Source organism: Papaver somniferum, chromosome 7 (genome assembly GCF_003573695.1).
Source record: "Papaver somniferum cultivar HN1 chromosome 7, ASM357369v1, whole genome shotgun sequence".
NCBI lineage: Eukaryota > Viridiplantae > Streptophyta > Magnoliopsida > Ranunculales > Papaveraceae > Papaver > Papaver somniferum.
The window spans coordinates 163,599,807-163,607,935 of record NC_039364.1 but is presented as its reverse complement, the minus strand read 5'-3'; the positions used below and the strand labels follow the sequence as shown (position 1 = coordinate 163,607,935).

The 8,129-nt window shown below is 34.7% G+C and overlaps 1 long non-coding RNA gene across 8 annotated transcripts; it reads right to left on the bottom strand.

Annotated features, from left to right (window-relative positions):
- Positions 1 to 651: 651 nt before the first annotated feature.
- On the bottom strand, positions 652 to 7,681 carry LOC113298953. Of its 8 annotated transcripts, none has more exons than XR_003334511.1 (16): positions 7,549 to 7,681; positions 7,256 to 7,306; positions 7,045 to 7,126; positions 6,637 to 6,891; positions 5,560 to 5,808; positions 4,672 to 4,780; positions 4,332 to 4,504; positions 4,047 to 4,192; positions 3,367 to 3,475; positions 3,144 to 3,275; positions 2,836 to 2,989; positions 2,398 to 2,576; positions 2,225 to 2,317; positions 1,243 to 1,426; positions 942 to 1,105; positions 652 to 859 (listed from the first exon to the last, which is right to left on the bottom strand). It is a non-coding gene; the product is annotated as an uncharacterized LOC113298953 (long non-coding RNA). The 8 variants fall into 8 exon arrangements; XR_003334513.1 differs by having other exon boundaries at positions 652 to 841; XR_003334505.1 differs by having other exon boundaries at positions 652 to 1,105.
- Positions 7,682 to 8,129: the final 448 nt, after the last annotated feature.

The following is an 8,129-nucleotide window of genomic DNA, read 5'->3' as shown; positions in this document are numbered from 1 at the left end:
GGTGAAGTTACTTTCTCAGCCGACTAACTTGAATCGCTAGATTTAAAGTTAGACATTAAATTTTAAACAATAATTTGGAGTGTAGGATCAATATTTTAGAGAAACTCTCATTGACCGGCCAATATGAACTGCTTAGTTTATGTGGAGTTGGTTGTTTGGCTGGAACTCCCAATATTGCATTGAAGATTTTTTATACGTTTTGGCGTTATTGTGTCAATCAATGGTCATTTGAATATGACTCAAAATAATATAATCTTTTTTTCTTCTTCCTTAATAAGTTTGGCAAAAAAATAGATGTCAATTAAGATGTTAGGTTAGATACTGTTATAGTTGTAACCGAAACTCAGTCTAAATCAGTAAGAAGAAAAGAAAAGAAAAACTATCTTTTAGCACTTCTTTTTCTTTTTGAACATAAAACACCGTGAGGATCAAGCAAGTAAAATACTATTGGTTGTGGAGGTAATAAAGCATTTAATAGTATGTAGTTCAAAATAATGACTACAAAAGTACCATTCATTTATAAGACATCATATTTATCCATTATTGTACCTCTCGAGAGATTGGCTCCTTAACTGCATTCTTGAAAATTTGAATGCCAATCCTTGTTATTCTCTCCACATACATCAGATCGGGTATCTTCGTTCGGACAACTTTTTCCTTATAAATGACTCATAATTAAATAGATTTTCTTCCTAAAAGAAAACACATTTTAACAATAGCATATTTATAGAGCAAGACATTATTCGGATCTTAGTCCAAACTTTCTACCATTTGCATCCACACCAAATCTACAAAGTGTTCCCAACCTCTCCTAGGACCAAGCAATTGCTACTTCCGAGAGCTGAATGTACATGTCCCTCTCAAAGAAAAAGAAAGGAATTGTTAAAGCGAGTGGAAATTTAATACACCAAATTCCAAATGTAAATTTAACTTTGTGTTACCTGCGACCCAATATCATGTAGTTGAGTGTTGAGGATGGTTTCCTCGGCACAATGTATTAATTCTTTCTGAGTTCAGCAAATTTTTCTAAAAAATACCATATTACGACATAGCTTCAGCAGAACTTCCTGATGCCACTGGTTTCTCAACTATTGATGTGAATTATCTGGAACAATAAAAAGCCACAGTTGTTGAAGGCATAAGAGTGGCTTGTAAACCTTGATAATATATACCGCCAAGTGCAGATTGAAGCTATAGGTTAATACAATGAAATAAACATAACAACCAAACACTGGCACTCACAATCAAACAATCCATAAGCAGGAGAGATGTGATGGAAATTGTAAACATAACCTCAGCTTGATTCCTTTCCAGCTCAATTAGAGAACCGAGTCTTGACTCTATAAAAAAATGGAGGAATGGAAAAAATCTTGACCGGTTATGCTCCCAAGTCCCAGGATATCCTTCACTTGTGGAATTCTCTACCCTGTAGACATGAATATCATTGCTTAGAAAGACTTCACAAAGAATTTGAAATAGCTTGTTCCATTTAGATGTTTCCTAAGTACCACGATGAAATATTACACCCCTCTTAATTCATGTGTTGCACTATGTAACGATGAGCTAATATTGTCAATGGAAGCATGTGAGGTTTAAGCCTACTCAAATAACAATGCCATCTGTGGGAGTCGAACCCACAGCTACATGGTTAAGAACCATGTGCTCTTCCATTTGAGCTAAGACAACAATTACAGTGGTCACATGAGTGAACTGTGTGTTACTGTGCTAACATACAATTATTTAGAGTAAGCAATAACACAATTTGTAAAAAGGATCAGACATATTCTAAAGAAAGAAACACAGAACAACATTATATTGATGAAGCTGCAATTACACAGTCATTTATTTCCTTTGTTTTAATAGACTCCTACTTTACCAATCCCGACCCTGTTCTGTTCAGAAGGAATCAAAGTTTATTGTTTCATGGACAACTATGGATCACAGTGATTACGTAATTGATGATTCAAAGAGAATAATCATACAAACAGAATTTATTAACAATTGAAATTGATTTTTTCTTGTAGTATTTTTTTCTCTAGTAACAGTACTTATATTTTTGTAGATACCATATTATTCAACCATGGGCATTACCAAGATCCAAATTAAGAAAATTGAGATCTAAACAAGGGATATTTAAAAAAAAAAAACAGCAACAACCAAAGAGAATTGAAAGAAAATATTTATAAGACATGAATTGAAGAAAATAGATTTGGGAAACAAATACCTGCAGAAATCAAGCCACTGCCTAAAAGTCATGAATTTATCGTTCTCATCCTTCCACTTATTAACAACCACACTTAGAGACATGAACATCCACCTGGCATAGGGTACATATGATTCCCCTTTGCACATGATCTTTACAGGTAAAAGTTTCTTATATGATGTATAGAAGGATACCTGAATAGCTGCTGATTGGAGGTCAAAAGAAGTAAAATTCCAAGCCCGTCAAAGGCCTATTCCACGTGCCTCTGATAGGGTTTCTCAGAGTCCTTTGCATTTCCAAAGGAACTTGTCTGCACCCTTAAAGATGTTCTACCCAGTGGCTCCAAAGTGAACTAAGTAATTAGAATATCAAACTACATGAAAGAAATAATTATATAAAACTATTTAGCATGCATCAAAAGAAAGTTACACCCATAATTTAGTAGAACTAATGATGTACCATATTATATAACATTTCAAGATTCCGATAACTAAAAAAAACTGAACACGATTTAAGATGGTAGGTCACAGGCAACCAACTAAGCAAAGTATTTTAGCACAACAGGATAAACATGTTTTACTATTGCAGTGCAATCCCTAACAGCAAAAATAATCAACAACAAAAAGATATACCTGTTTTACTATTGTATATTGTTCGTCCCAAGCCCTCGAAACTATGACAAAAATTGTTGAAAAAGCTTCATATGACATCAAAGAGGTTCCTACAAAGATCATTCACCAGATATGGACTATCTACGAAGAGCGCTCCAAGCTGTTCTCCGGTAACCTAATTGACAAAGCAATGTTACCCGTGGACCTCAGGATTCAAGAACACACACCCACAAAAAAAAAATAATAAAATAAAATAAAAGTTAGAAGCTTAATTGTGAGAATACAAATACTGAAATACATGTCGATCAAGGTCAGAGACATGAACATACCTAGTAAGTCATCTCGCTCCACCACTCTCTAACTTCGAATTTTGATCTTGAATTCCAGCTGCTAAAGCATAGTTCTCATTCTCAATTGCTTTTGCAGGTTCCAACTGAAAGCAACGATGAACTTAGAGATTCCTGTTTTCTATGATAAGCAAGTTAATCTTAGAGATTCCTATTCTAGAAAAGTTCATAAGTTGTACAAATAAAATAATACTCCCTCCCTTACCTGAATCGCATCTACAATTGCTTTTGCAGGTTTCAAATGAAAGAAAAGACGAAACAGTGGACTTCGAGATTCTCGGATTCTATGATAAGCAAGTTAATCTTAGATATATCTGTACCAAAACAGTTCATAAGTTAAACACATAAAATAATAACCCCTCCCCTACCTGAATTCCATGTACAATAGTCTCAGCATCCGTAATACCCGCAACAAAAACATCATCAACTTCTCCAATTTTCTATTTTTTGTCTTCTATTATCATTAAATAACCCCTTCCTACCAACTAAGAAGTCCCCTAATTTCAGTTATTTATACACGATTTTCCTTGCATTAATCATCCATTAGATAACCAAATCAAGAAGAAAATCGCATACCAAATTGATAGGGTACCACAATGACATCACTTAAGTGGCTGCTACTGACGCATGCCTATGTGGATTAGTTGAGTCAAGTCCAAGACACCAAAATTAGTTCTATGGTATTAAAACTGATAGTGGTGGTTTTAAATGAGGGTTCAAACTGCATGTAATCCCCACCATCAAAGTTATCTAGTTTATGAATATCCAACAACGTAGTTTCGCATAGACATACGTTAGAGAAACTCAGCGAGTACTTTCTCTTCATGTTCAAGTCACTCTTACATTACTGATATTTGAGTAAAATAAATCAGAAAGATAACTTACATGCAAGGATCTTATAGTTGGTTCAACAGAATCATGTTGAGGCACTCATCTAGGCAGAAACTATTAAAGAAATCCCTACGTACTCTGGATCAGCTCATAGTGAATCTTATAATTGGCCCAATTTGAATCACTGACTAACAGTATATCTGGATGCATAAAAGCATTTGGGACAGGAAACAATCAAGAAAATGCACAGAGATAGGAAAATGAACGAAACATATGAGGCTGGAGTTATAGAGTTATGACTAAAGAATGATTCACCAAGACAAATAGCGGCACCTGCACCTGGATAAGGTCTGAAACTAAGAACTTCGCCAAAAAGCTTAGATGTCAGGTTTCTCCTACAACAACAACGGATGTGATCTTGACGCTGAGAGGATTATCCTAGTGAAAGAGTTTTTGAACCTGAACTTGTTGATAGCAACACTTTAGTTCTTCTTTCAAATTGTGCCGTGAACCTGTTAGCAAATGAACAAATGAACCAACCCGTTTTGTTATATGGGCCTATGGGATTTTTCACACAACACTGCTAAATCGTAGAATCACACAGAATAGGAAACAAATCTATATATATAAATAGATTTCAGTGCAAGAAAATTAAGAGTTTGTTTGTAACTAAACATACCTCTTGCAACAAATTTTAAAACTTCTAACCAAGGTTCCCTCTGAGCTTCCAGTAGCAAGCAACTGCTCATTTTGTGTTATTGACCAACACTCAAATGATTAAGCTTTTACTGAAGCAAAAAAAAAGGTGTTAACACATCAAACGATGAGTGTGGAGCAAGAACGGTCAATCTTTCAACCACAAAGCTGACTACAACTGAGTTGATGTAAATATATAGAACTAAAGAGGTTTTTCACAATGCAACAACACAACTCTTCCATTTTTTTTAACTACAAACTATTGTGTTTGAAGAAATTTCTAATACGTTTTTCTTTTAGTTTATGCTATGGCACAACTTGCAGAACAGAAGCATACTTTGAGCGTTAAATTTCAGTTTCACAATAACTGATATTAATGGGCAATGTCGTAAAACACCAATAAGCTAAAAGACAACTTTTATGGTTCTATCCATACTCAAAAAGTATTGCATTTCATATGCCTGTAAATGGAGAAAAAAGAAAAATCATACAAATACAAATATGAACGCATGTTGTTGATCTCCTTGTTGATCCTCCGTAGTAACTAAAGTTGAAAATACTAATGTTTTGGTGGTTCATATGAAATATTGTAGCTGTTGATCCTCCTCTATAGCAAGCAACTGAAGCTGAAAATACTAATTAAACCTCCCAGAATTCAAACCTAAACAACTCCATGGTATCATTTCAGTCCCATGGCTCTTTTTCAATGCCGCTCCAACTTTTCCCACTTTGACAGCTTAATCATCATTCCACAAAAATACTAATTGTAATCCTTGGGTAGAGTTGTATACCATCTAGATTGTGAACAGAACCCTATATTTTGCTGCGCTATTTAATAGATAAAACAAATTAAGGATAAGGAAGCACTTACCACATGTAACCCTTCTAATATTGAAGACTGATCTCGCAGATTGTCACAGAATGCAGCATCAAGTGAACCACTTCCAACGCTAACTTCAGTGAGAAACCTTTAAGGGTGGTGATACCTTCTGAATGAACATAAGCAGTCCTTAAATAAACAGAGGAGTGGTGAATTTAATCCCACATTCAAACCATCCTTGGGACTGAAGAACCATGCTGGAATTTTTGGATCGCCTTCCTCGAGAAGTTCTGCATAAGCCTGCACGTATGAAATACACATCATAAGCACGGAATTATAATCCTTTCCCCTAGATAGTAATAGATAAGACTGTCCACCATCTCACGACTCAATAGTAATAGATATATTGGAACATTCATACACAGGCTCAAGAATTGGATCCTAACACAAAAAATACAGCACATTTTCAACCAAGATTCTGACAGGATTCTTAAACAAAAAGGTTTCAAACATTTGAAAGCAGGACTTGAGTAAATATCCCGCGGAACCTGCTTCAAAAAAAAAAAAAAAAAAAAAAAAATCCTGCGGAACTTATTAAAATTGCACTGAACGGTGACAATTTAGTGTAAATGTTGTCATGGGTACCACATAAAAGCATAAATCAGATTGAAAATATACTCACAATAGGTTTTCAATTCACTACTGCGCGTGAAAAGCCATGAAATTTGGAGTATAATCAATAATACAAATGAGGACAGAAAATGGTACTGTCACACCATTACATGTCCAAAATAAGAAGATCATTGGACGTTTCAAATCTCTCTAAGCAAGAACACGTGTGAAATAAAAGTTAAGCTATTATTTTAGGTACCATGACATGCCTAAATTGTGCTATCCATACTTGTTTAGATGAATGGGGTTTCTAGCTGCACATTTCTTCTTCTTCTTTTTCTTTTTTTTTTCTGAAGGACTGTACATCTTCTCTTAATTTCACCTTAAATTTGATTTATATTTTTGTTTCAGATCATTGGATGGATCCCAATGAAATTTGCACACCTAGATGCTAGTTAAACATCAACCAAAATCAGAACATAAATAATAACCAAAAATACTAATTAAAAGTCTGACCTGCATCTTTTTGCTCCAAAAATTCAGAACCAAAAAAAAAAAAAGAAGTTGTACGCCAGTAAATGGTGTTTTCCTTCTTTATGCCCATATCTCAATCGCCTCCGGACACTTTTAAGTTTACTGATCAGGATTTGTGGGTTTCAATCTCTCAGCATTTGAATTTACTGCCCGAAGTTTCAATGTTCTCCCTTTGCTTTTGATGTTGCTGTTTTGTGCCCACATCCTGGGAATTGATACATCAAACACAAAGGAAGTCTGGATTTGGATTCAAATATTGATTCCGAAAAATCAAAGATTGAAACCCACAAATCTTGATTAGATAAAACATCAAGAAATTGAACTAAACTGAAATCAAGAGGTATAAAAATAAAAGAAACGTTAACTGATATAAGAGGGGTTAGTGATTACCAATCTCTTTTTCAGGTTTCATTGACAGCGGATCTTTAACCCCCATGTTTTGGTAGCTCCAATGCTAATACCTAGATGGTAACTATATAACACAATCTCAATTTTAGTAAACCCAATTTCCTAAAAGACCCGAGCATTAAGCTGATTAGAAATTGTCAAAGCAATCAAATCAGCACCATAGGGTATGTAGAATGAGATAACACGCTATTACCTTCTCCAAATTGATCAATAAAATCGTGAAAATCAATTCCTTTAGCAATTCCTGTGATGATGGAGAAATCAAACAAAAGTTACAAAACGAATCAACAAAAAAGAAAAACAAAAAACATATCGTAGGGTTAGAGTCCTCAGAGAATAGAGAGCCAAGAAACTAATCAAATCTCTTGGAAGACAATTGAGTTAAAATTCACCCTAAAAAAGATGAGATTTTTAGTATCAAATTGAAAAGATGGGATTTTTAGCATCAAATGATAAAAAGATAAAATTAGGGTTGAAATTTAAGACCTGACAGGTGATTTTCTTCTGTGTTTCTTCGTCGATTGAATGAGTCGCAATGAGAGTTTGAGCTTGAGTTTCGAGAGGAGGGAGAGAAGGATCGAAGAAAGAAAAATAGGTTTTATGTAAGTCAGATAAAAACATAACGAAAAGACTGTTTTAGGCTTGATATCAACGGCCAGGAACAGCGCGGAGACGGCCTTGCATCACCCCGACATATTTCTGTAGGCCCACATACATCACCAACCAATACTGAACTTTTCCTGACCGTCCGAGTCGTAGCTCGATTCGGTCGATTCCAATCGCCGGATCAGAGTCCCCGTCAAATCCTGTCCGTCTAATGATTCTCAAATCTCAAAGTCAAAGACCACCTTTTTTATTACAGTGATTTTCATGAAGTTTACTTCCCCGAACGTGCATTTTCCATAGTCATCTATTTTATTTTATTTTTATTTTTTTTGGTGTTAAACTTTGAATAATTAGAACTCATTTAGAAAAAATGTTCAGTCTGATTTTTTTTCTTATTAATAATTTTTTACTCACTCTCTTGCATCTGTGATCCTAATTATTTTCTCCTTATTGTTTTTTCA